This window comes from Cupressus sempervirens, chromosome 5 (assembly GCF_028749045.1).
Source record: "Cupressus sempervirens isolate cs-2001-9-10 chromosome 5, ASM2874904v1, whole genome shotgun sequence".
In the NCBI taxonomy this organism is placed as follows: domain Eukaryota; kingdom Viridiplantae; phylum Streptophyta; class Pinopsida; order Cupressales; family Cupressaceae; genus Cupressus; species Cupressus sempervirens.
In genome coordinates, this window is record NC_143122.1 from 36,621,042 (window position 1) to 36,644,429 (window position 23,388).

The window sequence follows — 23,388 nt, forward strand, 5'->3', positions numbered from 1 at the left end:
TAGTTGCAATGACTCAATGGTTGTGAATTTAAAGATGTTTTATAGTTGTCCTAAGTGTTCTAAATACAAGTCGCAACCTTATTATGTGCCTTGTCCATTTATCTTCCAATTCCATTGATTTGCACATATATAGATCCCCTTTTAAAGAACTTATTACATCTTATCCATTTTCAACTTCGATCATATTGTTATATAACTAATCAGGTATTATTAATTATTTATTTAATTTCATTTCAACTAATTAATTAATAATTATTGTTTCAATTTACTAATTACCTATTTATTTATTATTATTTAAAAGTACCAATATCCTAAAATCCTATTCCATTCTCTCCACTTTCCAAGACCCAAAATAAAAAGAATACATAAAACAATATATTTAATTAATTTTGAATTAATATAACATGACACAAAAAGGAATAAAAATTAAAGCCCATCATTACTAACCTACATAATTTTTCATCTCTATTTCTAACTACTATCCCTCCAAGACCTAACCAAGCATTTCAACCCACATATAATATTGCCCCATTTACCCAAACATCAAATATTTCCAACATCTGCAATCTAATTTTTCTTTATTCCTAACACTGCCCTATTTTCCCCTAAGTTTACCCCTTTCCCAATGCCATTACTCCTTAGGTGGTCATCCTTTTCTCCTTGCTCAAGGTGGGATGCCTAGGGATGACTTCTTTAACTTTATGTTAGATGCAAAACATTAATTCAATCCCATGCATGTACGCCTATGAGGAAGCTTGAACATTTTCAAAGGTATTGGACATGCTTTTTAAATAACTACCAAAAGTAAGTTTTGTCTTATTCCAAGATGGAGGCACCTTGGTGGGTGGTCCTGACTTCATGTTAGTGTATGCACTAAGTCCCATGCATATGGAAGAAAAAGTTTCCAAGGTTTGGTTCCTAGGGTGGGTGTTTCTAACTTTGGTCAACAAGGACAAGGACTATGCATTCCCCCACATATGCCAACAAAGAGCTTGGGTGCCAAGTAGATTGGGGACCCACTATCTCCAATTAAATTTGGACTTTTCTTTTCACTTTCTTGCTCCCTTGGAAAGTGGCCACCTAGGTACATGGGGGAAAGGCTTAGTCTAGGGTATGATTAGCTTTTTTTTTTGTTTTCTCTATTTATTTATTAGTATGCACACTAGTGTGTTCAGTTTACTTTTATAATTTATTTATTTTGTTTTATACTTTATTATGATTACATGCCCCTTTGTGCCCCACTCACCCACCCTCCCCCACCCACCCCCCCCCCCCCCCCCCCCCCCCCCCCCCCCACAAAAATCATGTGACACTTCTTGGGAAGACATTAGCAGGTCCTATATTATTTAATTAATAGCATAATCTCTAAATTTATAAGCACTTACTAGGAAATCAATAATATTCCCTTTATTATTTTATTGATCTATAATCTTGGAGAAAGAATTATTTCCTCTCCCCATAAATTTTCCAAAGGCATAATATGCACCTACAGGCTTGTCTCCTTATGGGTTTTTAACTATGTCATTTATAATTTATTTTCTTCTATTCTTATCTTAGGAGGCTATGTTTATGAGTTGTCATTGATTTATTTTTTACTTCTCTATTAATTATTAACTTGCAAGTGTATATTATTATAGCATCTATCTCATCTAAGGATCTATTAGATTTGGAATCCAAATGAACTAATATTCATGCATGTAAAGTGAACTAATAATTTTCTTCCATTATATTAAAAACATAACTTATAATCTTACAATACAATCATCAATATTAAATCAACTACATCAGAAGAAATCTTGTACACAACAACAATGCAATGTTCCTAAAAATCATTTCTAGATCATCAAAAGAAGGAGAGTTTCATTTCATAATTTTCTCCCTATTACATCCACTCACATAATGTGGAAACTTACAATGAATAAATCCTTGCAAGTAACTATATACAATTCCTCAACCTTTCCTTACACAATTTCAACAATATACAATGATAAAAAAATCTCTTTTACATCACAATGAAATAACAATGGAGACTTGATATCACAACACATTTGAGATGACATGGAACATTGATCTCTCTTTACACACTTAATTTTTCAATATTTCTAAGGGTGAAACCCTAATATCTTTCAAGGAATCCATCTTCACAAAACCTACATACACACACAAACTAGGAACCATGGAGGCTCACCTCCCATCCTAGGCTTCTATGAAGCCACCCACTGAGAAAGAAAACCAAGATCCAAATGGGATACACACATACCACATTTGATAATGCATGAAAAACATACAAGGCAACACATAACACACCCTTCCAAGGTTTACACATTGATGCACCATTGGAATCATTATCACATTGGGTAAAGGTGGACTCTTCAAAGAGGAGATTCTATAACCAAACATAAACATCATATTGCAATTACATTTTTCCTCTCAAGGACATCATAAAATTATTCTCCTTCTTACACACAAAAACCCCTTTTATCTCCCAAAAATAACAAAGGTATATGGCTTCAATGGAGCCCATACTCCATGAAAGAAAGAACAACTCATCATCATGAGGTAAATTTTCTCAACCATAATGTTCAGCCCAACTAATCCCTTCACCCAAGGCTTCTTTTCCCTCCCAAGGGTGAGTGAACCCTTCACACCCATAATCAAATTCAACAATTAAATCAAAGAAATAAAATCAAGAAAGAAAGACAAGAAATTTACATGAAACACAATACAAAGATTCACCACACAATGCATTATTCCATGACACATACTCCATGCTTGCAGATTAATTATGCAATCCTAAAAAGAAAGAAAATGAACATGGTTTGAATCACCAACCTTGTGTTGGAAATATTCAAGACTATGCTAGGTTGCTGAAAGGGGAGGGATGAATCAGTAACCCCTAAAATTTTATCAATTTCAGCACTTTATAGCAATATACCAATTATTATTTATTGATCTAATTGCATGCATGAGAAACTGAAAACATAAAACATTCATAAAACTTGAACACAATAATTTGGTGCCCTAGAAACCTTCCAAATAGAAAGTAAAACTAGGGTGGGGATGAGACCCACAAAACTTCAATACTATAGCATAAAGTTGGCTTGTTAAGGCTTACAATGATCATTTCTGATGATCTCCCCTATTAGGAGAAATTAGGACTACTAGGTCCACCTTGTTAGAGGTTTTATAAACACACAATAAAGTATGCACTCGATAAAGAGATTTTGAGAAAGACTATTAAGTCTACCTTGTGAAATGATTTTGACTAGTTCACCTATTAGGATGAAATAGTAGACCTCTGAGTTACAATTGAATTATTGATAGAGATTCCTTGAAGTGTTGATCACCTTTTGTGATGGATATGTCTCTGCTACTCCTTTTTTGATATGGCCTTCAATATATACTTTATCTATTGCTTGATCATATTCGCATTCTTACACACTTATGTTCATGAATTACATATTCACATACATTGGAAATGATACAATATATTACATATATACCAATCTAAATTAAAAAATTATAAAGTTAGACATTATACAAGTTAACACCAATATTACAAAGTTAACCCATATGAAGACACTTGGGTTCTAAAGATTGACTTGGTGAAGTTCTGATACTCGGCATCCACTATCATTACTTGGCATCATCATGCACTCGGTAGAAGTAGAAACTTGGTCCATAATAATCACCTCAAAGTAGTCTAAAACTTTGTCTGCACTAGTGACTTGGTAGATACTATGTCACTTTTCATAAACTGAATCACTCAGTAAACACTAATCATCATACAACTTGGTTAACACTAGCTTCATATTCCATGAACTATTATCTTGATAGAAACTACAAAGTTTGGTAACCACTAGAGTGCTCAAGTTGAACTGCTAGACATCACACTACTTGATTCTACTCGATTTGAATTGTTGCACTTCACACTAATTGAATTCCCTTGGTAACCATTGGAATGCTCAGTGATCACTTAGAATTAGTCTAGATGACTTGGTAGCAACTTTAGAGCACAATGGCTACTGAATCACATGGCAAACACTGTAGATTGTTCAATGAGCTCAGTAGCCATACAAAATTTGAATAAGTGTTGTCACTAATAAAAAACTTGACTAATATGTCAACAATCTCCCCCTTTGGCATTAGTGACAAAAAAATTTATCAACCAAAATTTATATACATCACCATGTGATACTAGCTTAGTAGAATATACCATTTTGAGATTTTTCAAAATTTGTCTTTGTAAGTATATACAGTATACTATACAACATATCTGCAAAATTCTCCTATGCTATATACATTTTCTCCCTTTGCATGATTCTGCCCCATACAATATACATAGTGTCTCACTATACATAGTCTCTCCCCCTTTTTGACAATAATGCCAAAGATTTATTCAAAACTTATTTACATGGAGACACCAAAATGAGATAGAAACTTCAAATGTAACTTAAGAATAAGTGCTAAAGTTTTATCCCAATTTTCTTGCAAAATCTTGCATGTATATAGAGCAATGTGCACTTATGTAGAGAGTTCTATCATGTGATCTGCAATAGAGAAGTTCTTGTCATGGATCAAGATTTTTGAGTAAACAATATGTGTCTACATTGTATCCATGATAGGAAGGTTCATATTCTAAATAGCTATTAATGTAGACTAGATCCTTTTCTTCTTCTCTCAAAAACTCTACCTACATGTCTGATAGAAATTTGATCTTTATATGATGTGTAGAGCTTGAACTAGAGTCAAGTTGCAACTGTTGTGCACTGGCTTTTAGATCCTCATCAATTTTTGACAATTTTCTCTTTATCTCCTTTGTGAACTCGATAAAATCACATAACTTTCCAAAAAGTGATGTCACATTAGTGCAACATGATTTGAGACTGGTCAAAACTGAGGAAAGCTCAACTTGATGGATAGCAATTTGCTAAGCAATGTTCTCAAGCACTTTATTGTCAAATTTATTTTCAGCTTTCTCAATTAACTTACCTTGACCACTCATGTCCTCATTAAACTTTTGGACTACCTTAGCTAATTGCAATAAAATAGGTTGAGAAGAATATATCACAATACCTATTGGCTCAGACAAAGTGTTTTTAACATCATCAATAATTTTATATTCCCTGTCTCTCTCTTCTCATAATTTTTGTTGTTTTGCCTTCTTTTGGAGGAGTTCACCAACTATATGTATTTTATTTTTAGTAAGATTATAAAAGTCCCATTTGGGAATTTATATTTCCCCATCTAACTCTATGTCCTCTTCTATCTCCTTGCCTCTACTAAAAAATCTTTTACTTGATAGAGCCTTAGTTTCAACTATCCTTTTACTTAATGCCTTTGTATCTAGGATGGAAACAATTGTAGATAGACTAGGACTTGCTATGAAAATTGATATAGTACTATCTAATGGAATACTAATAGTAATGCTTGTTGAATCCAAAAATTGAAGAAGTCATAACTGAACTATCCATTACTAAAGTAGACAAAATTGTAGAATCCAAAATTGAAGTACTTACTTCTAAAGAGCTCAAAACTGTAGAAGAAACTACATCCATTGCTGATGACTGCAACTTAGGAGCTAAAGAAGAGGGAAGTTGTATTTTGGTAGATGAAGTGGTAGTCACTTTTATCAATGATGTGTTGAGTTGTGTGGGGGAAAAGAGTGATTAGACATTTGAAGTACTTGTAGTTGTCACAATCAAACTTGTTGAAGATATCTCTAAGCTTGGTGTAGCAACTAGTTTGCTTGGAGAGTGAGGAAGTGATGTAATGACTATGGCTACTATCTTCATTGGGTCAGTCTCATCATCTTCTTTATCTTCCTCAGTAGCTTCCTCCTCTTTATCTTCTTCAACTTCCTAATTTTCAAAATGTGTGGGCTCAATGTAAGTTTCTTCTCCATCATCATCACTGTCATCATCATTATCCTTAACATCTACGAGGAAGTCACTTGGTTTATACAGATGATAAACATTCCTCCACATGCTCTATATCCTTGATCAAAATTAAACATGTATTAAATCTAAGAGTCATTTTGTCTTCATTTTTTTTCAAGGACTCTTTTACCTCAACATCTATCATGCTAGGTAGCAACTGTCTCAAGGTTTGAGCATAAATATCTTTTTTTGTTTTCATTGCAAAGTCCCATCTTGGCTTTATTTTCTCTAACAATTCATTAGATATTTGAGAGGCTATTTGATCTAGTGAATAGTTCCATTTTCCCATTTTAGTCAACACCAGTTCTTCAACCTATTTCTTCTCTACCTCTATCCTAGTTTCATACTTCAAGGATTCAAAGTTTTTTATTCCTACACCTTCTTCCATCTATTTCAATTTTTCTTGGAAGGTGGGAGGAGGTTTGCTAAGGATAATTTCATCACCTTTCTTCTTGGACCTACTTGTGAAGACTACAGTGGATGGTTTAGGTGGTTTGGTTATGATCACCTTGCCTTTCTTCTTCATAGGTTCTTCTTCTTCTTCAAACTCATCCTCATCCTCTACTTCATCTATATCTTCTCCTTTGCCCTTGGTTAACATAAGAGGTGTGCTTTTTTTTATTTTTGCTATCTTCCTCTTACCTTTGTTAACTGCTTGTGGGACCTTTATCTCCAGCTCTATCCTTTCCTTGGCCTCATCATAGGTTCCAAAATATGATGCCTTTGGATCAAAAAGTTCATTAATTAGAGCCTCATTAATATTTTTTTCTTCATCAATATTTACCTCACAAGGAAGAGGTTTTACCCATATAATTCTAGGTTTTACTACCTAAATGTAGACTCTATCACAATTAATCATGGAACAAACATCATCTTTGTAATCCTCAACTAACTTCTTAGGTATTCTGAACCTATTATTCAAACCCTTGAAAACCTTGCTACAAATTCACTTGAAGTCCCTTGATCACACTAGAATTCACTTCTTTTCAATAGCACTTAGATTTCATAGTGAAAAATGAATTCAATTTCATGTTTTTTGTTAAAACTTCACCATTAATGCTTCGTACAAAGGTATCTCAGTTTCCATCATTCATGACATTATGATCAACAACCTATCATCCACTATTCTATTGATTACATGGTGAAGGTTCTATGACTCAGTAATCATGTGTGTCTTGTAACTCCCAACTTTTCTTGGTAGAGTCCATAACCCGACCTTACTTGGTAGAGAAGGTAACTCGATGATAACTCATACTGATCTTCCTTAGTGATCCTTTTGTATCTTGAATACTAGTTTGGATCTTTGTCACCTTTCAATTGCAACTGTTTGAATGCGATCATGATAATGTAGTTCCATTTCTTCTTTGGAAATCTGGTTGAAAATGGTGGAGTCACCCACTTCTTGAGTGACATGACCATCATTACTTGAACTAGCTTCCTTGGTAGATTTGCAGATCTATTGCTACCTCATCTACTTTTGAATGTTATCTACTTTTTCTTTCTTTTCATCATTAATTCTACCTGTATTCATGTAATTCTTGGCTGGAATACCAAGTTTGATACACGTAAAACATCTTATGGTGGTATCTTTTCTTCTCATGTGATGTTTAACAAAATTCATGCCAATGTGTGCAAATTCACCATAGTAATGACATCTACACCAAGTGTTATAGTCCCAACCAAATATTTCTTTCACAATTTTCTCTATTGGATTGAATGACTTAGTTCTATATTCTGATGCCTTGTGACCTTGTTTCTTGCATTTATGACACTTACCCTAAAAATTTTGTTTCTCTTTGCATTCATTAGCCCTGTAACCATGCTGACTACAATTGTAGCATTTTAAATTTAAATTTTTCTTTACTATTACTCCAACACTTTTTTGATGTATGACCTAACTTACCACAATGATTGCAACTACGTATTTGATTCCTTTAAGCACCTTGTTCAGAGGATTCACTTTCTTCTTTGTATCCAATTCTTGTTTTATCCTTTTGTCTATAGAGATTCTACTCATTCAATTGATTTAATTGATTCATGTCTACTTGGTATTTCATCATTCTTTCATTGATTTTCTTTTCAGTGTTTAGGTCATTTTTCAATCTTTCAATAATTTTCTTTTCAGACCTCAACTCATTTTTTATTCTTTCATTGATTTATCTTTCCAAATTTAGATCATTTCTTTATCTTTCATTGATTTGCCTTCGGCTCTTGATTTCCTCATTTTCATTGGAAATTTGGTCCATAAGATCTTCATACTAAAGGGATTGGTTCTAGATTTCATTGTTTCTTCCATCCATTTCTTCTTTTATCTTGTTCCTCTATTCCAAGATTTCACATAGCCTCACTGATAGAAATTCTTGTTCTCTTTTCAATTTTCTTACTTCTTCTTGCAGGGAACCATTCTTTTCTAGGAGTTCTTTGATTGCATCATTTGCTTCATCTGAGTTTCTTGAAGGGAAAAAGTCTTCAATTCTTTCTTCAATGTAGAGATGACCATTCATTTGATTTGCAAGTTCCTTTCTTCTTTTTAGGGATTGGAAAAGTTTCTCCTTAGCTTTCTTGAGTTGTGTAATGGCCATTTCCAAATCCAACTTTTAATTGTCAATTTCCTTATCAAGTCTAAATATCTCCATATCCTTGATCTTTTCTCAAACTCTTAACTTTCTCCTAAGAACCACAAAGCTCTTATACCAATTGTTGGAAATATTCAAGACTATGTTAGGTTACTGAGAGGGGAGGGGTGAATCAATAACCTCTAAAACTTTATCAATTTCAACACTTTATAGTAATATACCAATTATCATTTATTGATCTAATTCCATGCATGAGAAATTGAAAACATAAAACATTCATAACACTTGAACACAATAATTTGGTGACCCAAAAACCTTCCAAATAGAAAGTAAAACTAGGGTGGGGATAAGACCAATAAAACTTCAATACTACAACATAAAGTTGACTTGTTAAGGCTTACAATGATCACTTCTGATCATCTGCCCTGTTAAGAGCAATTATGACTACTAGGTCCACCTTTTTAGAGGTTTTACAAACACAAAATAAAGTATGCACTTGGTAAAGAGATTTTGAGAAAGACTATTAAGTCTAGCTTGTGAAAGGATTTTGACTTGTTCACATGTTAGGATGAAATAGTAGATCTTTGAGTTACAATTGAATTGTTGATAGAGATTCCTTGAAGTACTGATCACCTTTTGTGATGGAAATGTCTCTACTACTCCTTTTCTAATATGGCCTTCAATATATACTTTATCTACTGCTTGATCATATTCACATTCTTACACACTTATGTTCATGAATTACATATTCACACACATTGGATATGATACAATACATTGGATTTTGACTTGTTCACATGTTAGGATGAAATAGTAGATCTTTGAGTTACAATTGAATTGTTGATAGAGATTCCTTGAAGTATTGATCACCTTTTGTGATGGAAATGTCTCTACTACTCCTTTTCTAATATGGCCTTCAATATATACTTTATCTATTGCTTGATCATATTCACATTCTTACACACTTATGTTCATGAATAACATATTCACACACATTGGATATGATACAATACATTACATATATACCAATCCAAATTAAAAAATTATAAAGTTGGCCATTATACAAGTGAACACCAATATTACAAAGTTGGCCCATATGAAGACACTCAGGTTCTGAAGACTAAGTTGGTGAAGTTCTCATACTCGGTGCCCACTATTGTTACTTAGCATCATCATGCACTCGATAGAAGTAGAAACTCAGTCCATACTAATCACCTCATAGTTGTCTCAAACTTGGTCTACACTAGTGAGTTGGTAGATACTGTGTCACTTGTCATAAACTAAATCACTCAATAAACACTAATCATCATATAGCTTGATTAACACTAGCTTCATATTCCATGAACTACTAGTTCGATAGATATTACAAAGCTCAATAACCACTGGAATGATTGAGATGAACTACTAGACTTCACATTGTCTGATTCTTCTTGGTTTGAACTGTTGCACTTCACACTAATTGAATTCCCTTGGTAACCACTAGAATACTCAATGACCACTTAGAATTAGTCCAGAAGACTCAGTAGCAAATGTAGAGCTCGGTGGCTACTGAATTACATGGCAAACACTATAGATTGTTCAATGAGCTTGGTAGCCTTACAAAATCTAAATTAGTGTTGTTACTAATAAAAAACTTGACTGATATGTCAAAACATTGTTCCAAGCTAAAGGAAATGATAGTTTTTGTAGAGCTCCCTTAATCTCCCCCCAATCCCTAACTATTTCTAAACTTAGAGAGTGGGTGAACTCCCCACTAGTTTGTCCAAGACCCTCTAATAAGGCCTTTTCACTAACTATTTTAGCAAAGACACCAAGCCACTTCCTCTTACAAACTTGTATCTCTCTAAATTTTCTATATTTGACTTAGTGGAAACATGGGAGAGAACACATGTGACAACTCCATTTTCGAATTAATGGGATAATGCATGGGTAAATGGCCCCACTAGGCTATCTAGACACTAACATGGTCAAAATTAGATCCCTAAAATGAAATATTGTCATATGGGTAACTTATTTTCACATAAAAGATACTTTGGGACCACCTAATGATGCCTCAAAAGGCAAGCCAAGTCCAAATTCCTATTTTCTTTGATTGTGACCCATCCTACCCCTTGTCAAGTGGGTTTACTTACTCATTAGCAAGGTAATTAGTTCTAAGATAAAAAACCACCATAACGAAAACCCTAGATGACATGTCATTGCACACAAACTCAACAAGTGTTAAGTGACACATAAAAGCACATTCCAAATCACCATGACATTTCCTTCATGCATCATTTTGATTAAACATTTCCACATACAAGAAAACTTACATTTACTAAATAAAATACATCACAATGAGGCTTTTGAATCTTCCAAAGATTTTTCTTGGTTAAACTGTGTTCACATAGGTTTGCAACTTGTTTCCCCCAAGAATTTCCATGGTTCCACTTCCTTCACATTAAATTTGAGCATTAGTAGTCTAAGGAGGTCATATAAAATATATATCACAAATGCATATACTTTCAAATTTTATGAAATCCCTATTAACATAATTCCAATTAAGTTTCCTTTCCTAATCATTTCAATTAAATCATTCAAGATGTTAGAATATCAAATCTACATATCATAAACCATCATGATCAATTTAACATCCATATACATATCATAAATCATCATAATCAATTTAACATTTATCTGCATATAATAAATCATTATAATCAAATTAACATTTTGCATTGCATTATAATCTAATACTATCATGTCATAAAATTGCATTCATATGTGTTTGATCATTTCATACACAACATCAAGTTCTTAGTGCATAACATAGATGCAAAACACTACTATAATGTAAAAATCAATAGATAAAAAAGCCACTATTCATATAAGTCTTGAATAACTATCAAAATATCAAAGTATTGAATATAAAAATGCAAGTAAAATATCTATGCTATGATGGGTCAAGGTGAGGCCTCACAGAGACCAATAAAGAATTTTTGGAAAAACACACTATTCATGTACCACCCATGACATAAGTGTCAAAAAAGAGGGTTATTAGATAAAAGGAGGATATTGAAGAAAAGGAGAGATTACACAAAGTGGGAGTAAACATAGAAATAGAGTAAGCCAATAGTTCCAATAGTTAAAGAAAACTTGATCTCATTTTGGTTTTGACATATGACTAACAATACACTTAAAGTTATTACTTAATACATGTTGAGAAAGTAGTGTATGTCAAGCATAAGCTATCAGATAATGCATATTGAGCAAGATATAAAGTATTAGTCAACCACCAGTATGTGCCAAGAAGGTAGTTAGTTCCAAGTCACTCTAGTGAAAAGAAACCTAATACATGTCGAGTGAACAATAAATGTTGAGTCATTTAGAGGTCATATTACAACATTGAAGATATAGTGGATGTTGAGCATCAAAGGCCTCAAGTCCTGCATAAACAATTTTTGACATAGTCAATTGTAATGGCACAAACTCTTATGTAAACTAATTTTGGGCCATCTCAAGGATTCTTTTATGATTCTAGAAGATAAGAACAAATATACATTACGGATCCCTATGTAGTACATGAAACCAATAAAAAAAATGGACGAATTAAGTAGAAAAATGGGTGAATCACAATTTTTGATTCCTACCTAACCTTAGGTCACCTAAGTATTCTTAAGGAAGGAAAAACCTAAAGATTTTATGAGTGAAGAGAGAAGTTTGCATGTATAGACTGAGAATTCATGGTGACTAAGGAGTTGTGAGAAGGATATCAATTGTAGAATTAGTTAGAGAGAATAGAGGAAAGTAGAGAGAGGAAGGAAGTGATACATCTAATCATAATGGACCAAGTATACATTAGGAAAGAGGTGATATGATATCTAGCAAAGAGGTGCTAACCAAAGGATTAAATCTAAAACATTCTAATAGGTGAATCAATAAAAATATCTTTAAAAAGTAGTCCTAGAAGGCTTTCATAAATCCTTTAACAAGGCACTTACTTCATTGTGAGTTGAATTGCTTTAACTAGGCACACTTTTAGTAGGGTGTTAAAATCCTTTAACATGGTAAGATTTAATAGTCTTTGTAACCCTTCAATAGGGAAAACCTTTCATAGGGTAGATCATAGTTTATGATAAAATAATTATAACTTTCATTAGATACACTTTACAATTGTAATAGTGAATATTTGTGGGTGTCATCCCCACCTTAGTTTTACCTTCTTAGTGGAGGGTTTCTAGGTAACCAAATATCTTCTATCATATGTGTTAATTATTTTCATGCTATGCTTGAATATGTTAAGTGTGGTATTTCAGTTTACATGAAAATTGTGAGATGGATGTGTGGTAAATGTTTTAATGGTTAGAATTTTGAAGTGCTAAATCACTCCCTCCTCTCAAAGTTTACCTTCCCTATTATTATTTCCAACAATTTCTATTCTGAATCCTCACAAGGCTCATTGTGTAACCTCAAATGGCTCTGTCTAAATTCTTGCATGAGCTTCGGTCATAGAATTATCAAAATTAATAGGTCAAAGGTATTTCCTGACATATTTATCTATATTTCCTCATCTCAAAGTCATTTACTCACACAAATCTATATAAAACTATACAAAAATAGTGAGCTATTTTGAGCTCTCTTATCAAAACATGATCCAAATTGGATTTGTGTCTAAAAACATTAAGTCATTCCTCCACTTGCAATAGTCTAAAACTCAAATTTCTTGCTTAGTTGATCATTTATGATTCACACACAAGATAGTCTCCTTACTTGGTTGTCCTATTTTAATATTTTGTGTTTTTTATACCTCGTGTCATGATAGTCAAAAGCTTTAGTTTTTCTAGCCATTTATCTAACTATTTGTACCTAGATATAAAATACAATTACTTACTTTGAGACAATATTCTAGTGTGATCCTTGTTCAAACTTTCTCTTAAGTCATTGTCTATGAAAATTGTAACAAGGAGTGGAAATGTGTTTCCACCCCATAGAGCAAGACAAGGTCGAGGTCAAAATCATGGTTGAGGTCATTCCCAATTATACATATAGTATGAGTACAGTTAAGGGTTTTCAAGATCTCCTTCAACTCTTATCTCACGTGGTACTCAAAGATTCTTTTCTATCAAATTGAAGCAAGTTAGGAACCCATTATTTCAAAAACATCCACATATTAATAAGATGCCTACATCTTTCAACAGAACACCTAAACTTTTTTTTGAAACACCTGTTGGTCTGACTTTTTCTGCAGTAAAAATTTTTCAGTTAAACCATAGAAAGGTCAAATGTTCTATGTCTAAATGAAGTATAAGGTTTTGGATAAATCATCTGTGAGAAATATTCGCCATGTAAGCCTTACATTCACCCCTATTTATAAATGGTCGGGCGCGAAAATTTTCAAATTTCAAAAGAAGCGAATATGCTTCCGTTTTCCTTTTCCTTTCTCCCGGGTTACCTTTCTTATTGTTTGTCCCTACCGTCAGATCTGATTAGATCTACCGCTGGCGTTATCTCGCTATTGAAAGTTGCATGCTCATTAAGTATAGCGAGATAGCGAGTGTCGAGTTTTTAAGCGGTGGGACCATGAAGTGAACGTGCGGCGATCGAAGATTTTCTATTTAATTGCTTTATTGTGCATGTACACTTAGCAATTCGCCGTAAAAAGAGGGAAAAGGACCCACTAGAATATCTGACATTAGAGCCGAAATGTTGATATTTTTCCGGAAGTACCGCCACCTCGCTATCGGAAAATTCAGGCACTTCACCGTTAGCGAAGTAGCGAGGCCACGTGAAGATCTAAAAAATGATGACATTGCATCTTGCTTGTGTCATAATTACACCAGCTGGCATGACCTGTCATAAATACTGTTGTCAGAATCAGTTTTAATTAAATAGAAGTAATTACCGGGTCCCACCTTGCTTTTTCCGGCACGGAATCCTTTAAAGTGCCGAAGCTCGCTACCTCGCTATCGGAAAATTGAGGTGCTTCACTGTTAGCGAGTTAGCAAGGCCCCGTAAAGTGGTAAAAGATCGGCAAGATCTATGATGACGTGTAATGACAGGTGACTGATAAAATTTGACATGTGCTAGCTATGCAGAGATCTGATTCTCATTAATGCCTACCTGACTAAATGTACAAGAAATCTGGAACGTTAGCTTGAAGTGAATCAACGGATCTCGCTATCTCGTTATGAAGAGTTGCAAGGAAGATAATTATAGTGACATAGCGATATGGGCCCACCGCCTTCTTTCTTAAGAAGTCCTGTAGCGTATCGTTCGATCATTTCTTGGTCCGATCAACGGTTGTCACCGCCTCGTTATGGCAAGGTGCTAGTTCTTTATGCATAATGAAGTAGCGACATGTTGACACGTGTTCTCCGTCGTCAGTGGGTTTAAAGGTAAGCGCCATCGAAAGAAAGAATTATGTACGTGGAAAGCTCTCATTGGGTAATATAATTGACATGGCAAGTATAACTCCTAGTTATTCTCTGTGTACTGCATGATCGTAGGATTTTTGAAGATCAACGGCGCAGTTTTAAATAAAAAATGTAGTGCCACTCTCTATATTAATTAGACAAGAAAGCTTCGTCCGTGAGAAAAAACAGAGTATAATACAGAGAGATTGCATCAGTTTCATTTCACGCGAGAAAAGATTTGAAGCCATTCTTGTGCAGAAGCTATTACTGAAAGAAAAGCGTGCCAAGGTTGATAAGAAATTGTCAAGTTATCTGTTCGTTGAAATTTTGCAGGAATTCAGAGGAGATTTGAGACAGAATTCAAGTAAGTAAAACTGCCATCATCTCTATGAGCTTTTAAGTTTTAAAGAGGATAGCTCAAGATGCCTCCTAAGAAGGGATTTACAGGAGCAGTAAACTACCTGGATAGAAATGTGCATGATGATTTTCTTGAGTTACTTCCTGAGTCCACTGTAGAAACGGTGCAAGTTAAGAGGTTGACCTCACTCAATCCTAGGCTTAGGGTAGCTGATGGATTGTATGATAAGGGTAATTAGGTCCGGGATGCTCAAACTGCTCAGACTGGTTTGAGTTTATTCAAGAAATGGTTTGCAGAGAGAAAGTTATATGCCCCTCATGCCAACATTTGGAATTTTGATCTTGGGAAGCTTGTTGTTCCCAGCGTGTTCATGGATTCTGACCTGCTTGAAGCCATAGCAAAAAACTATGACCAAGCCACTAAGGTAGTGAGGAGAATAGATGGTGAGGCTTTAGTTACCATCAGTCCCGAGGAGATTAGGAAGGTATTCAGTCTGGGACCCCTCACCATGTATCATGTGCCCATTAATCTGACAGATTTAGAAAAGGAATATATATCCAAGAGGGATGTAGTTAGACAGGGTGCACTGAAAGCCCACATAGGCTGAATTGGAGGCCTCCCAACCATAACATCATCTTCTAAAGAGCCCTTCAAGAAATCATGTTTTAATGCCAGGGCAGTCGAGATATATAGGACCCTGTGCAGAGTCTTCGGAGAGGGCGAAGAAGATTTTATTCCGGTGAGCTTCATGTATATGATCACCCAAATCTCTTCTTTTGGTGTGGAAATAATTTTTGATTTTGCATCTTACTTGGCAAATGAGATCCATCATGGATTGGTGGGGATTGCACAGGGCAAGGTGGAAAAGGTTTGGGGTCAGTATTCCTTACTGATGCATATGTTTCTTTTTAAAGGGGCCACTTATTTTGGTAAAGAAATGGTTTTAAATAGAGAATAAGAAGGGGAAGCACTACCAGTCCAATTATGGAGTGCAGACATGACCTGGGAAGCAGAAAATGCTAGCTTCGTCAGATTTGATAGGCACTTTGCCTCCAAACTAAGGTGCCTCTTATTGAGTGATAATCCCAGAATCCCTAAGGCATTAATGCACCTTATCAGGCCTATGGACAAAACCCACAATCTAAAAGTTTCACATAATTGGGGAGATATTATCCCATATTCAGTCTCAACGGTCATCAGGGTCTACGGTTTCAAAGGAACACCCCATGTGTTACCCTATCAGGTACCCTTGAAGGTAGGGATAGCTGAATTTTTGTGGCAGTTGGGAGGAGTGGAGGAGGCCTTTTTGCACAAAAGGGGGACAGGATCAATTTTTCCTACTTGTACTATAGCCCACCAATTTGTGATAACTAAAGAAGGGTGGGCCTTTCTCCACAAATTTTTGGATCAATACAAAATGGCAGTGTCTCACTCTCATTTTTGTGATACAGAAGGTTTCTTTAACTCTGCCCTTAGATTGAGAATCAAGCTGCGTCCAGTTCAGCATGAATTCTATTTTCCAGAAGATGTAATAAGAAATGAATATTCTCTCCATGAGCAAGAAATAAAGAAAGAAAAATGGAGAGTCTATTCAAAAGTTTTGGAATTCATTAATTGTTTTGATAAAAATTTCAGTCCTCTTAGTAATGCTGCAAACAATGCAGATAAAGTACATAAGCTCATGAGTAATTTCTCTGAGATAATGGAGGTAATGAATGAGAAGAAACAACATTTTATTAATTCTTTTCTAGATAAAGCCAGAGAAATTATGAGAAAATTGGGTTTCACTCCCAACATTGGAGTAGGTCCACTGGTGGTACGGAAGAAAACAGGATATACTATTGTCCGACAGCAGGTGCCCGTTGTGCATAAAGAAAAACAAATTGTTGGATCTTCCAGCACTGTCCTAGAAGAAAGACCCCCTGAACCTTCCCCCAAAAGAAGAAGAATAATAAGGGAGGAAGAATCCCCTGATAAAAGTGGCTCACCTTCTCAAACCCCAATAAGAGTCGAGGAAGAACAACTCACCAGTGAGCAATTTGAACAAATGGGGTCACAAGGAGAAATTTTTGTTACACAAGCAGAGATTGATGAAGGCAACCCTCAGGAAACCCCTGTACCAAGTTTTGAATTAACTACAGCAGATTTTAGAGGAAGGGAATTGGACCCTATTTTGGAACAAGCCAGTCAGCATTTTTTGTCTGATAACAATTTTGTAAGATCTAGGGCTTTCCATCAGTTTGCGTGGAGAGTAAACATGCACATTTTTGAGCAAAGGTGCAATAATATGAGAACAGAACATCCAGAAATGGATGAGACCTCCATTCAAAATATAATAAAGGAACAAATGGTTCAAGAGTTCCAAAATATAACCCCTGATGAGGGAAGACAGATGGTAAAAAATGCTAATGTTTTATTATTGCCCAATTGGGACATTGCTGACGCATTAGTTTTTAATTCTGTTTCAAATAATTTAGGACTCTAAGATCCGAATAAAGAGGAATTCTTGGGTACAGCATTCAGCAATGATCAAGCTGCCCTTGTTATGTGGTCCCTGAGAAGAGGATCCAGAGTTACTTCATCACAGCCTGATGACTCAGGATTGACAGGGAGTATTATTGTAAGAAGAGTTGCTGACACTTCAAATGTACAGGTAGCCCACATGAATGTGGATTATTCTAAATTTGCCCTGGCTACTACGGAAAGAGAAGAGAGGGAAATGATGGATATGCATAATAAATATGAAGTAGTGGTGGAAGCCTATAATCAAGAGGTGAAGAGGAGAATTGAGTTAGAAAACATGATATCTCAACTGGAAAAGGTACTTGGAAAGAGAAAAGTGGGAGAATCCAGTACATTGAGAATTGCATATCCCCCACAGTCATCTGTGGGATTAACCCCTATTATTGAGATACCTGACACCCCTGAAAGACCCCAATTCTATACTGCAGAGGAATTTGAAGCAGAAAAAACCAAATTACATGAGTGGCAGATAGAATTTAGAAATCAGTAGGAAGAGAAATGGAAGCAGGGTGTGACATACTTGAGGGATAAAATACAATGGTCAGATTTTTATGACCAGCTGACCAGGATTGTAACCCTCATAGATGAGTTAAATAAAGGAAAGAATGGACTAGACTCTCTTGCACAGAAGTGGAGACAGAGGAATAATGATGTCATAATTGTTTGTATCTCTGTAGTTCAAATGCCTTACCATCAGGTTGAAAGAATTTTTGATTTATTAAATCAATTAGATAACTTTGAAAATAAAAGAGATTCTTTACAGAGAAAATTGACACTCTGTTTTTCAAGATATCTTGCTAAAAAATTCACCCTATTTCCTTGTGCCTTAGAAACTGTAGATACAGTAAAGGAAAAGGACAAATGGAAAAAGGAAATGGATGAATTATTTGATAACAGAATAACAAACATCATCAGTGAGACTGGCTGTTGGTTTTGGGCGAAGACAAATGAAGAGCTGGTAAAAATACAATTGTATTATGCTGATATAAGAAAAGAATTCGATGAATTAGAAGATAATGCCAATTCTTTAATAAAGATACAAAGAGAAACCCTAAGTTTTGATTGGCCAGATGATGATACTTTCAACAGATGGAAAGATCAGTTTAGTGAACAGATGTCAGGAGAAGATGATGAGGAAGATGTAAGAGTAATAGTTACACTTGTAGTCAGCAATGATGACATAGAAAATCCCTAGGTTAAAGTGATTTTGCATGCAACAGAAGATGATACATCACTTGCAGACCTTATGGATATGTACTCTGAAGATGAGGAATGATTGCGAGAATAGATCATAACAACCAAGAAGCGTAACAGAAAGGGACCCGCCAAGAAGTGCTGTTGTAATCAACCTTTCTGTTATTCTTGTTTTTTGTTTTTCAAAAGAAGGACACCTGTCAGCTACTGTAGCCTGAAGCTTGTCGCATCTCACATTATTTAAGTGAGATCCCAAGGCTAGAGATGGGTCCGAATTTGGTTTTCACTAAGTGTTGTGCTTAGTTCTTTTTTGGTCCAAACTTTTTTTTTTGGAAAGAAATTTATAGTATGCTTTTTTTGTCAAAATCTCTGAGATATGGATGAATGTAAAAAGAACTGTGCTTCTTCTCTGAAGGTTTTTCTGGGTCTTTTGTAAAGGATATATCATTTTCAAAGGAAATGAATACAAGTTATGAACTGTCCCCATATCTGTTCTTCTCTGAATTTTGTCTCCTTTTTAATACTGAGTTACCTTGATGTTGTGTGAGTAAAAGCTTATGCAATTGATTGCAATTTAGTAAGACTGTACATCCATTTGTTATTGCTGTTAATTCAATGGATTAAGTAAAGGCTTTGATGAATGTGATGAGGTTGCTTGGGTGTTAATAAGGATTTTTGAATGATAAATTCTGGTAAGAATTGCTGATGAAAATTCGTTGCAAGGCAACAAATTAGATCTAAGAATTTACTTGACTCTGAATTCCCAATGGATTAGGCACTGATCGAGAGTATTTCAGCCAAAAGAGAAGTATATTATAACTAGCTTTTTCAAAATACATCATAAAATCAATTTTCATTTATCTTTCCTATAAGATTTTCAAAGTTGGCCAACACTTGCCTGCCTAGATTGTTTTAGCTTCATTTAGCCATTGTTGTTAGAAACATCTGCAGAGCTATAGAAGATTTCTTGGCCATATCTGTTCCAAGGGATGTGTTTGTCTGTTATTTACCTATATGTTTAAGGATTTAGAGATGAGAATCAAAATGAAACTAAGAATAATTCTCATACAATTATTCCATCTTTGAACCATCCCCGGGTGCACCTGCCCTGGTTTTACAGAGCCAAAAGAGTAGAAAACCGTCTAAGGTTTTATGGAAGTTGGGTCCTAATACTTTGCATATGCAAGTGATAATGAGAATTGGCTATTCTTTAGGTTGTGTATGTACTGATATCTAGGTACTAAGCCCTTTGTCGCCTAGTAGTTTTAGTACTAGTAACATCAAAATAAAACACCAACAAAATGGCGACTCTACTGGGGATATTCATAGTGTCAAAGCTTGAGAATCTAAAGAAGATATAAACCCAAGTACCATTGCTACACACTGACACATCCAGCTTATCCGAGTGTCTTATCTAACAAGCAAGAGTTGCAGTCTTACAACATCAGTGATTGATCTCTTTGTGCCGTATTTTTGTTCCCGCTCGTATATTGTTTTCTTTCTGTCAGTAACGAGTGTTATTGTATTTTCCCAAAAAAGGGTGGCGACTCAGTCAAGGTTTTGAAGCTAGTGCTTATTGTAACAAAAGAAAAATATGGCTGACAAGAGAAAAAACACAAGGGCTTACATGAGAGCCAATCCCGATGTATCAATGTATACTGATTTACCCCAAGGTGGTAGGAAGAACCAAAATAAGAAAAGAATAGATCCAAATCCTACTTGGAAGCCTAGAGGTAATGCCTCTGTAAATTCCCATTATCAACCGATAATAGCAAGAGAATCATCTTCGCTTAGTTCTGAATCCGAAAATACAAGACTTCTAGGAGGTATTTTCAGTACCCCATTACCAGATCAGAGAGTTTTTCAAGATAAAGATGTATCTACTATGGGAATTGCTTCACCCAGACCAGGGCCTATAGCAGATATAAATTGTAGGCTAGGATTCAGGAGTTCATCTGATAACCTTTTTAATCCCAGAGTAGCCCCATATATAGAACCGAACCTTATAGATCTAGATGATCCTACTGATTCCGAGGCAACCTCTGCTGATTCTAAAGAAGTGCAATCTGAAATAGGATTTTTGAAGAAATGGATTGCTGAGGAAGAAGCTAAGCGCATCCGTCTTGAAAAAGAAAGGGAGCGAGCCACTTTGGATGCAATAATAGAAAGAGATACTCTGCTAAGAAGGATGGCTGCTTTGAAAGAGCAAAATAAAAAATTAGAAGAGAATATCCCCACTCTCCATCAGGATGTCTTTGGAAATATTGATAATCTAAGAGCTAAAGTTCAACAACAGGAAAAACTCCTAAATCAAAGACAAGAACCAATTATTGCTCAAGTTCAAGCTTATAAACCCATTCAAGTTAATCCAATAGAGCCCACTGGAACAGTTCCAGATAAAGGGAAAGGCAAGGCTGTAGGAATCCAAATAAATGAGCCTCAAGCTATACCGAGCAAATCTATACAACCCTCCGTATCAAAATTAGACCTAGAACTAGAGAAGGCTCGAAAGGAGAAGGAAGACCTTGCAAAAGAACTTGAGAAGGTTGAAAATGAAGCTCAGGCCGCAGAAACCAGAAGGAAAATCCAATTCATAAAGTCTAATTCTGCATTGAATTCATGGCCTAGTTTGTCTATCCCACCTACAAATCCTGCATCAGTTAATGTTCCCATAATCCCGACTCAGAAAGCACCCCAACCTGCTCCTACCTCATCTTCCAATATTGGCACTCAAGTCCCGTTTGTCCCACCACAGCTATCCCAAGCTGCTCTCCTAACTCAAGCTAATGCAGCTAGTACCTCTAACGCTCCCAGTTTCCAGAAGAAACCTATATACCTCAAAAAATATAGACAAATATCATTTGCCGGTATTCCTGGTGCCCCCCATCCCATATCTTTTGATTTAAGGGATAAAGTGGTGAAGTTTTCTGGAAATAATGCTGTCACTGGTGAAGAACATTTGAGAATTTTCATTGACATGCTCAATGATTATGAAGTTGAACATGAGGACATGGTGATGAAATTATTTGTGCATTCACTCACAGAGGATGCAAGGGATTGGTTCAGGAGGTTGCCTGATGATAGTATTACTTCATGGAGCGATTTGGAGAAATTGTTCAAGGAACAATATGGGGACAATACCAATGCAGGATTCATGTTGAATGAGTTCAACAATATCAAGAAGAATCCAAATGAATCCACATTTGATTTCAATGTGAGATTTCAGAAAGGAATGTACAAACTATTTCAATTTATGCGGTTAAATGAAGACGTCTGTCTTACAACCTACTTCAATGCTTTTGATAGCAAGATGGCTTACCAACTGAGAGATAAGGATCCTAAAACTCTGAGAGATGCCTATAGAGTTGCAGTGAATATAGAAAATAATAGAAAGGCCTCTGGCAAATTAGGGAGAAGGGATGATCCTAAGCTTTTCAACCCTAAGAATAATAATAAAAGGGAAGGTGACAAAACATCCATGGGAAAAAGGCCTGAAGAACCTACTATAGGCCATGTTTTAGAAATGCTTAAGAAAATGAATCCCACTAATTTCAATAAGACAAATGTTACTGAGAGAGCCCCTGTGAATAACAGCAATTTCAATAGATAGCCTAGGATGCAGAATTACCCTTACACCACCCAATGGAAAGATGGTAAACCAGTTCCTAACCAGATCCAAAATATGAAAGATAAGGGTACCCCAGACCCCCTGCAAAGGAACACTGTAAATATGAATGATGATGTGCCTTGGTGCATTATATGCCAATCACCTCATTCTGCTGACTATTGTGCTGTTGCCCAATCATTTGCCCAAGCTCAAGGAGCGCAAGCAGAAGAAGAAACAGAAGAAAAGAACCATGATGACATAAGCTGCAATATGGCGAATACATCTGATGATTTGATAGATTCTGACTCAGAAGAACCTGAGAATGATGTTACCAGCCAGAGAATTGCCTACCAGTTACATCATCAGCAAATATTTTCAGATGATGAGAAGAATGATACAGATAAGGTATGCAATACATTTTTTGAAGTAGGTTTCACAAACCTAAGAATCCCCTCCAAGGAGGAAATTGATAGAATTACAGCCGAAATGATTTCACAAGTCCACAGTAATTACAATTTGAGAAATAGAGCAATAAGTAATGAGGCAGGAAGACCATCTAGTATGTTCATCAAAGACACCACTCATAAGACAGATGATCAACACAAGAAAGTCAGTATAGATGTGTCTAAGATCAAGGAGAACAAGGGTCAGAAATGGGAACCAAAAAAGAAGGTTCAATTTCAGAAAGTTGAAGCAACAAAGACCGTAGTGCAACCAGAGAAATCAGAACCGGATGTTGTCAAGCTAAAAGTGGTGCCCACTACTCAAAAGACTCTGATCCCAGGTACTATTGTAAAAC